At 38.5% G+C, this 13,523-nt stretch overlaps 1 protein-coding gene across 4 annotated transcripts in view; it reads left to right on the forward strand.

The window, feature by feature from the left end:
- The first annotated feature begins 190 nt into the window (after window positions 1–190).
- si:ch211-45c16.2 (mitogen-activated protein kinase kinase kinase 13) overlaps window positions 191–13,523 on the forward strand; it is a 54,684-nt gene continuing 41,351 nt past the window's right edge. For all 4 annotated transcript variants that reach the window (XR_008386171.1, XR_008386172.1, XM_053627396.1 and 1 more), the window contains exon 1: window positions 191–424. The gene's annotated coding sequence lies outside the window, so the exon portion shown is untranslated. The remainder of the gene's footprint in view (window positions 425–13,523) is intronic.

Below are 13,523 nucleotides of genomic sequence, written 5' to 3' on the forward strand. Positions count from 1 at the left end.
GCTATCGTATAAATTATGGTAGAAAGTGCGTAAAAGTATTTCAAACGTATAAAATCGTTATACATTTTTAAACCAGAATGCATTCTTGACATCTATCTGTAGGCTGAATCCCAAATCGCTTCTTTTTTTTTTTATTGAACCCTATAGTGCACTCCTCAGGGTGTATGAGTCATTATTTTTACCTCCTATTGTATGTAGTGCACTCGTGTAGGGAGTAGGGTACAGTTTGGTTATGCAGCAGTCGTCGCCATCGCGCAACGTTACAGGTGTATAAACGTCAGGAAAAAAAAATAACACGGAAGTGACGTGGACGCTCACGCGACTTCGAATCAGATTAAACCATCGTATTCACGTAAAAAAACATCACCACCTAAGCAGGAGGCGAGCTGCTTCCAGACGACGGGAGAGGAGCAGGATTTAATCGGTATGGGCGTATTTTTAGTTTGAAAACCTTATTGTTTCGCGTTTTAATATTTCCGTGGCGTACGTTAGTCGGTTTTGTGTTGATTTTGAGCAGGATTTACATCAGAACCCGGCAGCGCCGGGAGACGTGGAGCTGTGATGTTTTGCATTTTCCTGTTCTGTGTCTCTCTGCTTTCTGTTTCACAATTATTAACCTTTAAGACGCGTTTAAGGTTGTATGTTTATGTTTATGTTTATGTTTATGTTTATGCACCATTAATGTAGCCTAGTAATACTCGCATCCCAGTCATTGGTTGGTCGATATAATATGGGGTGGCTGATATGATGGGAAATATCGCGATAACTGGAGGCACGATATTTGTCTCGGTGTTTGGTTTTACTGAGAGCAGAGATGTAGGAAAAGCTACACGTTTAAATATTGTTCTGCTTCTGTGCAGTCTTTTTTTTTTTTTGCAAAATATTAAAGTATTTGTGTATAAATTTGAGGAGAAAAATGAATCAATTGACATAAAAAAAACTTTAATACGTAATTTGTTGCTTGTTAGCGAGTTAAATGGGGTTTTAAGAGCCTAAATATCCAATAAAACGGATGATGTGCATCTTAATGTATCACCATATCACTTTAATAATGTTTTTGTGCAGTCCTGCTGATATTTGTTTGTTTACATTTTGCAAATATCTTCTCTGATGGTTGGCACCTCACAGCTCCATTGTCCGTGGTTCAGTCCTGAGCTTTACTGTAGTTCGTGTCTGTGTGGAGTTTCTGTTCATGCTCTCTCTCTGAGCTTGAGTTTCCTCCTTGTTCTCCAGTGACCTCTGACCTGCCAAAATCATGCTAGTATGTGGCTAGGTGCCCCTAGGTGTAAATCAGTCCATATGTAATTCTACTGAGTTTTGTGTTTTTGTGATTTGTTGGGGCCAAAAATGCTTAATTTTACTGTGGCTTTTTTTTTTTCAGATTGAGATGCTATAAAATGTAAAACCGAAGCTGTGTTCTGTTACAGTATGGCCCTTGATTCGAGGGTCCTGGTCTCATCGAGCAACATATAAATCAAGAGCAAATCTATTCAGCCTAGGTTTAGCAAGGAATGTGCATATTTATTTGCTTCAAAAGATATAAGGTTGCCTTATTTGAAAAATATATAACTAATAATTGAAACTGTTAATAAATAACTTCATAACAAGACCGCTATGATGCACTACTTATAGCATACAATACTCTGTAAGTAGTGTATCGTATCCTGTCTACCTTGTTAAGTCAAGTGTAGTTTTCTTTCTTTTGGCCTCTGTGTACATCATGTATTTATCAGTCCAAGTTTTTATTTATTATTTTTTTAATTGTTGCGGCCAAACATGCTTGATTTTGCTGCGGCGTTTTCTTTGTCAAAATTTTTTGCAGCTTTTTTAAAAAGTTTTTTTTTAAAAAAAGCTTTTTTTAAAAGCTTGCAGATTTTTTTGTGTTTTTTGTTGTTTTGTTGTTTTTTTTTGCAGAAAACTACTTGACTTGGCAAAATTGTGATTTCATGGTCTTTCACTGTGATGATTGTTGGTAATTGAGACCTTTTAGCTGTACTCATGTTCGACGCATGTGAATTGAAGAGGGCTTTGGCCGAATGCGCGTCACACGACGCATCTTGGCCCAAATCTGTGGCAATTTTGAAAAATTGCAGGCTCCTCTGAATATTGCAGACTTTGCTTGATTTTTCATAAATTTCTGTGATTTGCAAAATCCTGGAAGGACTGGTGTGTGTGTGTGTGTGTGTGTGTGTGTGTGTGTGTTAGTTAGGGCTGCAACTAACGATTATTTTCATAATCGATTAGTTGGCCAATTTATTTTTCCTATTAATTGGATGGGAGGAACTTTCAGTGCCTTTTTTTTAGTTTATTTAAAGTGAAATCCACAAACTGAGTGTTAAATATAAACATCAGACTAAAATTTACACAACTGTTTGTCCAATTATATAAGACTGAAAAGAACCCAATACACACACACCAAGATATATATTATTACTTTGTATATATAATTTTTATATATATATGTGTGTGTATGTGTGTGTGTGTGTGTGTGTGTTTATAATTATTATAGATATAAATTATATAATATAAAATTACTTTTTATGGATGCACAAAAAGCACTGAATTGAACTACGGTCCTAAATGAATAATAAAAACTCCCTTTCACTGCACCTTATGGTTTCTGTTGCTCACTGCCTTTAGGCATATTGTTTTACTTTTGATCATAGTGTTTTAATTAGACATTACAGATCTTACTCGCGCTACACTCTGTATCACCGCGTCTACACAGTGCGTGAGGAGCAAAACGCGGCCTCATTACTGACATATCACTTTATAAAAAAGTTACACTCATACAACATATAATGACAATAAACTTAAATGAAGCTAAACCTTTTAAGCAATTCGCGACAGCATCACTGTTTGTGCTTCCCTGCTACACAAACACCACTTTATAAAGTTTGATCTCCGTGGTGTTTAATGTAAAATGCTCCTCTGCCTTAGAGGACTTGGAGGTCGCACACTTTCTTCCTCAGTCACCTGATGATTTCTCCTCAGTCTCATGGTGACTGAGGTCATGTTGGGAATAAAAGGTAACATTAACAGGAACAGTAAACTGAAGAAAGTCAAGTCATTGTCGGTGACTCTGGGTATTAGCCTAAAGCTATCACTAGGAAGTGGCTTATTCTTCCGGTTAGTAAAAAACCGCTAGTGATCCATTTGAAATGATCTTACCTAGTACTTAATTTCGGACACAACTTTAGTATTTACTCCCCGATGCATGTTTTCGGAAACGAAGTAATGTAATGAGTAAACATGCCATGCGCAGAACAACTAATCGACAGTGAGATTAATTGACAATGATTTTCATTATCGATTATTATCCATTTTATTGATTAGTTGTTGCAGCTTGTGTGTGTGTGTGTGTGTGTGTGTGTGTGTGTGTGTGTGTGTGTGTGTGTGTGTGCTCGGGCATGGTGACCTGTGATTGACTGGCATGTAATCCTGGGTGTATTCCCGTCTCACACCCAGTGTTCCTGAGATTCACCGGCTCCAGGTTCACCACAAATTCCGTTCTCTGGCTCTATTGCAACACTGATCAGGATAAAGCACTTAATTAAGATGAATGATGATGATGAGGGTGGTGGAAAAGCAGATTGCATTCGGTTTTAGGGAAAATCCGCACGTTTAACTCTGTTCAAATATTCTACATATTTGAGACACAGCTGATGTTAAATATTTTCATTTTCTGAATGAGCAACATTGGAAACTTGTGTTACTGGTTCATGGAACAGTAAAATCCCCTGTTGTTCCCTGATACTGTTGATTTGTGTCCAGTTTGACTTCAGATGCAGGGCTTTCTCTTAACTCAGCGATTCGGTTATCTTGATTACGATCGGATAGATTTCCTTTAGGAGCAGCTGCATAAAACAGCACTTCACGACTCCCTTGTTTATTGTGTCATCCTGCTGATGTGGCTCAGCTTGTATATAATTGTAACCTGAATAGTCACCAGTTGCTGGTAGCCACTTTCAGGATCATGTTTTAAACTTAAATATCTCGTAAATTCTCCGGAATTCGTAAGTCATATTCTCTGGATGACTTAAAAAAAAAATTTTTTAGAGAAGGTGTGTTGCATTTTAATAAGTCATTTATAACCTCCCCAAGAGCTCTGTATAAGGTTTTCATTGTTTTCACTTTAACATTATTTTGGTTCCTAGAACTGGTGGATTATTATTTTTAGCATGTTCAAGCCTCTTTTTAACTTGAAGTATAATATAATTGTATATATTCCCTTTCACTTCAGTCTTTTCACATGAGAAGTCTGGAAAGAGTGTTTGTGATCTGTTTTGATTTCTGTATTATTTTAATTCGACTGCTTTTGGTATATGCAGTGCTGACGTGTGCAATAAAAAAAGTGCATGTTTTTGCATCATGTTGTCAGAACAAATTAAATTCAATGTGCATGCCCATTATGGACTAGAAGACAAATTCTAACCAATCCCATCTAAAAACTGTGAAAGTCCCACCTTTAAATTGCAAGCTTTTTGTTGTGGGCTGAATAAACACACACTTCTCTTTTCGCACAGTGACACCCAATTTCCCTGGAACCAAACTCTTCTTCGAATTTGTGCCTCTGAGTTCATGTGAAAAGCTATCATAGATAGCTTGTAATATGAGAAGCGCTGTGTTTGGCTGTGAGATACGAAGTTGGTTGTTTGTTGTGATGTACTTATGCAGTGGGAGATCTGTATGGAGTTAAATCTGTGCCAAAAGTATTGGACGTAACTTTTCAAGAAACAAACAAAAATATACAGTTGGAGAAGAAAAACACTCTGAAACTGAACTCTGTGGCAAAAATTTAACATGGCCTTCAAATAAACAGCGTTCTTTAACAGTTTTCTAAGCTTCATTTTTGCTGATTATGGTTTATGAATGCACTGCCAGAGTTTACACTCGCCATTCTGGCACAGACCTCTCGTGTGGGTTTAACAGCGATATACTCTCATTGGCTAGTGAGATTTAGATCGACAGCTCGAGTGTCCAGCTGAGGAGGAGGAGGAGGAGGATGACGACGACGCTCAGTGCCGCTCCGGGGATCTCAACTGGAATAAAATAGTCAAATGAGACTACCCAAACCTCAAATCTTAATTAAGAACAAATATACTGACTAAGTAAGGAAGTCATTTCCACTACAAAATACAAACACTATAACTATACAGAGAACCACATCCAGAACGCTCTCCAAAATTCATGTCTCTACTTCTAGGTCAGGGAGCTGTCGATCCAACTCTCACTAGCCAATGAGAGTAAATCACTATTAAGCCCCGCCCACATGGGAGGTTTGTGCCCAAATGGTGAAGGTAAACGGGCGGAGCATAAACGAAAACTTTGAAAGCGTGACTGAAAACTCCGGCAGCGCATTCATAAACCACGATTAGCGAAAACGATGCTTAGAAAACTGTTAAAGAACACTATTTATTTGAAGGCAATGTTAAATTTTTGCCACAGAGTTCTGTTTTCAGTTTCAGTGTTCTTCTTTTTTCTCATTGTTCCTTTCTTGAAAAGTTACGTTCAATAATTTTGTCACAAATTTAAATCCCATAGATCTGTAAGATCTGTTCGTCTGGCAGCGTGAGTTAGCACATCAAGACGTGTGATCAGTAAAGATGGCTGACAGTAACAAGACGTTGCCTGTCCAGTCCAGTTTGCACAGACGAACGTAAGCGAGAATTACAAGGTCATTTCCAGAGTATGAGTGCACTGGGTTGTGTACCATGCACGTCGTCTCCAACGCAGCAGGCACTCTGGTTTCTGCACTGGTTTGACCAATAAGTATCTGTAAATATTATGTATTTCACATGTATTATTGATAGACAGTCAATGATGGTGAAAATGGAGGTTTTGTGGTTATGCATGTGTAATTTGGATCATGTAGGAAGGCAGTTCTTTTGTTGGAGGTTTTTAGAGAGATCGAGATAAACTGAGAAATTGGAGAGAGACATAAAGACAAACTGAGAGAGAGAGAGAGCAAGGGAGAGAAGCAAGAAGACAGAGAGGTAGGACTGTGTGTGTGTATACAGTGCCCTCCACTAATATTGGCACCCTTGGTAAATATGAGCAAAGAAGGCTGTGGAAAAATTCTCTTTATTGTTTAACCTTTTGAGCTTTTGTTCAAAATATTCACAAATACTCTGCTCTCATGGGTATCAAATTGCAAACAAAGCATAGGTTTATCACAAAAAAAGTCTTTATTAAATATAGGTGTGCAACAATTACTGGCACCCCAATGAATTCCTATGAGAAAAATATATTTGAAGTATATTCCCATATTTGTAATTTTCTTTTGTACACCTGGGTGACACGGAACAGGAAATTGTTCGATCATGACTTCCTGTTTCACAGAGGTATAAATATGAGGCAACACATTCCCTTAGTCATTCATAACAATGGGTAAGCTCAAGGAATATAGCTGTGATGTGCGGCAAAAGGTTGTTGAGCTTCATAAAATGGGAAGTGGGTATATGAAAATAGCACAAGCATTGAAAATGCCCATTTCCACCATCAGGGCAATAATGAAGAAGTTCTAGTCAACTGGAAATGTTATGAATCAACCTGGAATTGGATGTGTCTCAATACACTGGGAAGAGGATGGTTTGAGTAATGAGTGTAATGAGAGAGAGAGAGAGAGAGAGAGAGAGAGACAAATGGACAGACCTTTTTTTTTTTTTCCCTTCCTTTCTTTCTTTTTGGCCTTGGGTTTTTAACCACTAGCATTTTTCTAATTATAATACAGAGAGAGAGTCTGTATCCAAGCTTTGGCAATACAAATGTTAATATTTGTCATGCCAATTAAGCAAAATTTTGACATGACTTTGCCTTGAGAGAGACTGAGAAAGAGCTCATATAAGAAAGTGATTCTTTTTCTTTTTACGTTTTTACCCACCAGCATATTTCTAATGATAATAATGATTGAACTTCGAGAGAATGAGACGGAGAGTGCGAGGGAGAAGTTAAATTAAAGAGCGAGCGAGAGAGAGAGATATTTTCATAATTTCTGCATTCACATGAAAATGCATCTGATTATTATGTAATGACACCTTCATGCGCTTCACCGAGTCGCTTGTAAATAGGTCGTGTAACAGGCTGCACACATGCTGACCTGATGTCCAGGAGCAACTCCACTTCTGAAAGAAAAATCTGAAAACCTACAAGGTCCTGTTCTTCATACAGTTGAGGTCATAAGTTTACATACACCTTGCAGAACCTGTAAATGTAAAAAAAAATAAAATAATAATAAAAAAAAAAGTATTTAGTTCTGCCCTGAATAAACTATTTCATATAACAGATGTTTACATATAGTTCACAAGACACAATAATAACTGAATTTACACAAATGAACCAGTTCAAAAGTTTACATACACTTAATTTTGTTACCTGGATGATCCACGACTGTGTTTATGTTTTATGATAGTTGTTCATGAGTCCCTTGTTTGTCCTGAGCAGTTAACCTGCTCACCGTGTGCAGGAACTGGAGGATTTTTCTGAAGAACAGTGAGCAGACACCGAGAACATGAGCAGGGATGACCAAATTAATTTTTTAATAAAGCATGGTAAATTAAATACAGTGAATGTTTATGTCTCTGTGGTCCAGGGTGTTTTAGTTGTTTATTAGTGACATTGCAAAGCAGGGTTTGAGTCTAGTATCAAAGCAACATCAGTGTACTTAATTTTGCATACGCTGGCACCAGAGACCAGTTCCTTAATCTCCCCCCGGAGAGACACCGTCCTGCCTGTCTCGCTTTCACTGTCTGCTGCTGCTGCCTTCATTTTCTCTCTTTTGATGATTGCCGATCATCCCGGGTTGTTGATTAAATGCCTTCCCCGATATGATGATGTTACCCAGTCATGATGTCATGTAACCAATTTGTATAACTTTCCCAGTAATGGGAAGTATTAATGTCTCACCACAGGAATTGTTTCCCCTCATCACAACACAGTGTTGTTGAACAGAGGGTTTTTTTTTTTTTTTATTATATAGAATTCTGTACACTTCATTGTGTTTAATGTTCCCTATCAGCTTGAGAGGAAACAGTTAAATTGTATTCTGATGTGTAAAACATCCTTCAGCTTGATCAAAACAATCAAAGTAAACAACTGTTTACTGGAACTGCTAACATGCATTGTGTACACGCACGCACGCACACTGGTGTTGCAGTGGTACTGTATTTTCCGTGCTGCTCAGCATTTAAGCGGAAACCAAACAAAAGGCAAACCATTGACCAAAGTGGTGGTGTGTTCCTCCCTGCCCCTTCGTCTCTCCCTGTGTGTCTGACTTCCTCACCTCCCCCTCCATTCCTCCTCACTCTCCTCACAAGGGCTCCAATCTCTTTCTTTTTTTTTTCTTTCTCCTGCTGAGTGACATTTCAGTAATGATGCTGTCTCTCTCCTCCTCTCCCCAGGGTTAGGGCTGTGTAGGCTTTCTCAGAGCCTCCATTGAAGCAGATTTGCTCATACACTCATCTTCAGTCCCCACCATGTACCAGGAGTCTCTTGGAAATCTCTCACTCAAAATATTTGTCATAAATCCATAATAATGGTGATTCCTGCGCTTCTTCAACAGCGGATGTACGCTCTTCGTAATGAACTGAATTGTAATGTTTGTTTTCCCAAGCTGAAGTCTCTGGATCTGCTGTCTAGCAAGTTGTGCATACTCAATCTAAGCATTTGTATTTGATACTGCCTGCTCATGACCATAGTCATCTGAGAGGGTTAGGGGCAGGGTCTTATTGTCCGTAAGCTTTAGGCAGATGTTGTTGGGTTAAGCTTGGGAACTCATTAGGGTTGGTTACACTATTTTGCCTAGATATGAGCAGCATCTTAGGCTGTTCAAGAAAAGAGGCTCCATATGCAGTCAGAGAATTGTTTTTTCTGTAAGTTTGTTTTACCCTGCTTTATTTTGAAGTCAAGGCTGAGCGTGCTAAGGTTCCCAGAAATTTTATAGAACTTTTTGTTTGTTGATTTAAAAACGTATAAAAGAGCTAGAAATGTCAGTTTACCATTTAGAAATATGATAGGAGAGTATTATTACATAATAAAACACAGGAGCCAATCATGTCTCAGTATGCAAATACAGTTGTGCTCATAAATTTACATACCCCTTGCAGAATCTGCAAGATGTTAATAATTAAAAAAAGAAAAAAGAGGCATCAACAACTAAGGGACTCGTACACAACTAGTACAAAAAATGCATACATTCACTGATGCTCAAGAAGGTAACATGATAGATTAAGACGCGGGGGGTGTAAACTTTATTTACACCCCCTGTTTTTTAAACTGTTTTTTTTATTCTGGGAAACATGTAAATACCTTCTTTAGCATCTGAAATGCAGTACTAAATTGAAAAAAAAGATCTTTAAACAAAATAATAACAATTTACACCGATCATCCTATTCAGAAGTGCCTCAGTTGTCCTCAGTGTGAAAAGATGGATCTCAAAATCATATAGCCGCTGTTGGAAAGGGTTCAAATATGCAGAAGGTGCTGAAAAAGCGAGGAATCTGCAGGACCTGGAGGATTTTTCTGAAGAACAGTGGGCAGTTTAACTGCTCAGGACAAACAAGGGACTCATGAACAACTATCACAAAACATAAACACAGTCATGGATCATCCAGGTAACAACACACAGGATTAATAATCAAGCGTGTGTAAACTTTCGAACTGGTTCATTTGCGTAAATTCGGTTAGTATTGTGTCTTTTGGTCAGTATGTAAACATCTGTTATGTGAAATAGCTTATTCAGGCCAGAACTAAATAATAAAAAAAATTTTAATGGTCCCTCTCTCTTTTTTTTTTTCTTTTCTTTTTTTTTTTCTTTTTATTAATTATCAACATTTTGCAGATTCTGCAAGGGGTGTGTAAATTTATGAGCACAACTGTAAGCCTTCTGGTATTTTACCAGGGTAAATTGATGGGAATTTTCTAATCTATTCAATCCTGATTTATTGAGTAGATGAAAGTATAGGTACTTTTTGTTTTAATTGCAGTAGCACTGAAACCTGAAATGATGATACGTGAGAGATTAATGTGTGTATGTTTGTATGTTTATATATTAGCACCATGTGGAGATCTGTATATTGGTGTTGAGGTGATATAGATGCTGCTACATGTGTGTATTCTCCTGTACCGGTGTTTAGATGATCCTTTTGTTGCTGTAGCGTTCGTCACAGGTCAGTGTGCTGCTATAATTACTCCTGCCTGCAGCGCCTCATAGGGAGCACATTAACACCACACACACACACACACACACACACACACACACACACACACACGGGCTCTTTCTCCATCCATCCCTTTCCTGTCATTCTGTCCTTTCCTTTTTCATTAGCATTCATCCCATCTCTGTTGCTGCCTCATCTACCTCTAATAAAGTCTTTTTTCAAAGGCAGGGTCAGTTCTCCAGATTGCTGTCCTGTCAGATCTTTGTTTTTCACTCTTAAATCAGCATCCTTCTCGATCCTCGCCATTGCTGTGGTATGAATTGCATGAATTTCATGTAGGGCGGTATTGCTTTTCCTTCTCCATACTCTCATTTAGTTGTTGACACAGAGGTTGGACTTGAGATTGGATTTTCAGGCCATGTGGAATTGGACACAGGTTTATAACCTGGTTACATAACTCCCAGGACAGGGGAATCTGTGAGCACCATATCTGACTCCGGCATGTCTGAAGAGGGTGTGTTGCCTGTGTTGAACCACTGCAAAACACCAGAGGACTTGATTGCATTTGATATGTTCTGTATTGTGCACGTCTGAGTGTGGGGATTGATAAGTGTGTGGCGTTGTCGCGAATCACTGAATTCTGAATGCAGTGCTGTTATTTATTCTATGCTTTTGCTTCAAAATGCTTGTTGCAGGTGATCAGTGACTGAAGAGGTACGAAATTTATATTCATCCAGTTATCAGAGTTGATTATCAGACTTATCCTTGATACATTACTGCTGTCCTCTAAAGCCAGATTTCAGTCTGATTTCGATTTCAGAGGTCTTTTGAGCTATTTACTTGTCACGCTGTATGCCATGATCACAATAAAAGCTTGGCTGAATTCAATAACAGACTGTGATTGTGTTGTCCATGCCAGATTATATAGGTGATGAAGATCCTCTAACGATAGACCTGTGATGTGTATAATTTTATTTTATTTATTTATTTTTTTAATCAGCATGATCTGAAGTCATGCAGAACAGTGTTGCGTAAACACAAACGTTCTTGGGGGGAAGCTTGAGGTAATCATTTTCTTCAGTCCTTTAACATGTTTTGGTTACAGTTTCCCATCGACACTATAGTATTTGTAGCTATCCCGTAAGTTTCACTTCCGTTTTTGTCGCAATGGGACTAAAATGGCTGCTAGCAAGCATGTTGTGTTATGTGTTCTAAGACCAGCAGCCTCAACTTGCAACCAAATAATTCTCTTATGAAGCACAGTGGTTTAGTAGTTACATGTCTGCCTCGCAGCTCCGTGGTAGAAGGTTCGATTCCCACCTCCGGCCTGTGTGCGCAGAGTTTGCATGTTCTCCCCGTACTTTAGGGGTTTCCTCTAGGCACTCCAGTTTCCTCCCCAAGTTCAAAGATGTGTTGTAGGTCGATTGCATCTCTTAATTGTCCACAGTGTGTGCGTGCGCGTGTGTGCGCGTGCGTGTCCTGCGATGGACCGTCCAGGGTATCCCTCGCCTTGTGCCCCGAGTCCTCTGGGATAGGCTCCAGTACCTCTGAGAAAACCAGCAGAGCAGTATAAGAGTATGAGGCATGGAACAAACATGTTCACTGCATGTGATGTACCACAATGTTTATCAAAACCTGTACTCATAGTTGTTGTTTTTTTTTTGCCATCTTGGTGGTTTTATTCATCCTGTCTGCTGCCTCATCCGCTGTTACTGCAAATAACACTGGAGTTGATATTTGTGTGTGTGTGTGTGTGTGTGTGTGTGTGTGTGTGTGTGTATAAAAGTTATATAATTTATTGCGGTACTGATATTTATATAATCGTATCGTCTAACCTAAGGCACGTTTTCCATAACTAGTAGAGCAGAGCAAATTCCTCCCTATTCTGGTTTTGTCTTATTCATGCTAGAGACATAGGACCTGTGTGTGTGTGTGTGTGTGTGTGTGTGTGTGTGTGTGTGTGTGTGTGTGTGTGTGTGTGTGTGAGAATTTCATGCAAGGGACACAGGAGCTATCGGTACACATGTTCCTATCTTGCTGAAATAGTAATGAGAGTGTAACAGAGCTGGCACACGGCTGTCTCTCTTTCAGCCAGCGACTGCAGCCTGACGTGAGAGAGACGGCTTTTTAACCACTTTTATCTCCAAATAAAAGCTGAATCGCATATTTTGTTTTCAGTGGTGGTAGGACTGAGAATACTTTTTAGAGAAGTTAAGGTGGATTAGACCCCGCTTGTGGTTTTGAGGACACGGCCTGGAGTGTGCAATAAAGAGAAACAAGCTGGAAAGTCCCTGAAACACTATTACATAATAGGCTGCATGTCAGGTTGAACATACTGTGTCAAGATCTAAGACTGAATGCAGGTGGTGTGTGTGTGTGTGTGTGTGTGTGTGTGTGTGTGTGTGTGTGTGTGTGGGTGGTATGTGTTATTATTATTATTATTATTATTATTATTATTTTTTTAAATTATTGTTATGATGTCAGTTTTGCTGCCAATGGTGTGTTTGGATAGAAAGAGCTTTGGAATCCCAGCCATGTTGTCCATCAGGATGAGCGTGCCCGCTTGCACTCTCGTACCGCAGACAAACTCCCAGAATTCTTAGCCAATATTCAACTAGAGGCCAAACTCTTGTACCTGTAACGTCTGGGGATGTTTTTTAAGTTTCGGTATGAAAAGTTGGTGTTGTAGTGTCAGCAAGATAACAATGTTTTAGTGAAATAATAATGTGTCTACGTTGGTTTCTAAGTCATTGTAGATCTGAGCATGTGTGCATGGTGTTGTCACACAATTATTTATTGCAAATATAATCATTATTTTTATTTTTTTTAAACTGTCAAATGCAGTTCCACTCTCTTCCATTTGTTACAGGATCAGATCAGATTCATTCTTATTTTTCTCTTGATATTTGATCCACTGTTTTTAATTAATTTTTATTTATTTATTTATTTATAAAAACCAAAACTGATCCTGGGTATCAAATTGGTGCCATCTCTGATTACAAGTATATCATTTGAATAAAATCATGCAGTCTGATCTCCCTTATAGTGTCCAGGTGGAATATTTATTTTCTTATTTGTTCTTTGCTCATCCAAGCAGAACTAATACAGCAGCTGGTGAATTACAACTAGCAGACTTCCTGGTTATTAAAATTCCTGATTCAGTAGCTCCTAACTATGCATTTTCTTAGCATGTCATTAAAATAATTAGGTATTTATTCAACACTTCACTTTTTTAATGAATCAGACGTGACACTAGCACCACTTTCATGTGAATCATACACAACACAATCATCGATGTGTATGAGCTCTTTTGTAATGAAAGTTAATTCTAAGTCTATAAATGCTGGTTTCATGGCGAAATTCCAC

This window comes from Ictalurus furcatus, chromosome 6, assembly GCF_023375685.1.
Source record: "Ictalurus furcatus strain D&B chromosome 6, Billie_1.0, whole genome shotgun sequence".
In the NCBI taxonomy this organism is placed as follows: domain Eukaryota; kingdom Metazoa; phylum Chordata; class Actinopteri; order Siluriformes; family Ictaluridae; genus Ictalurus; species Ictalurus furcatus.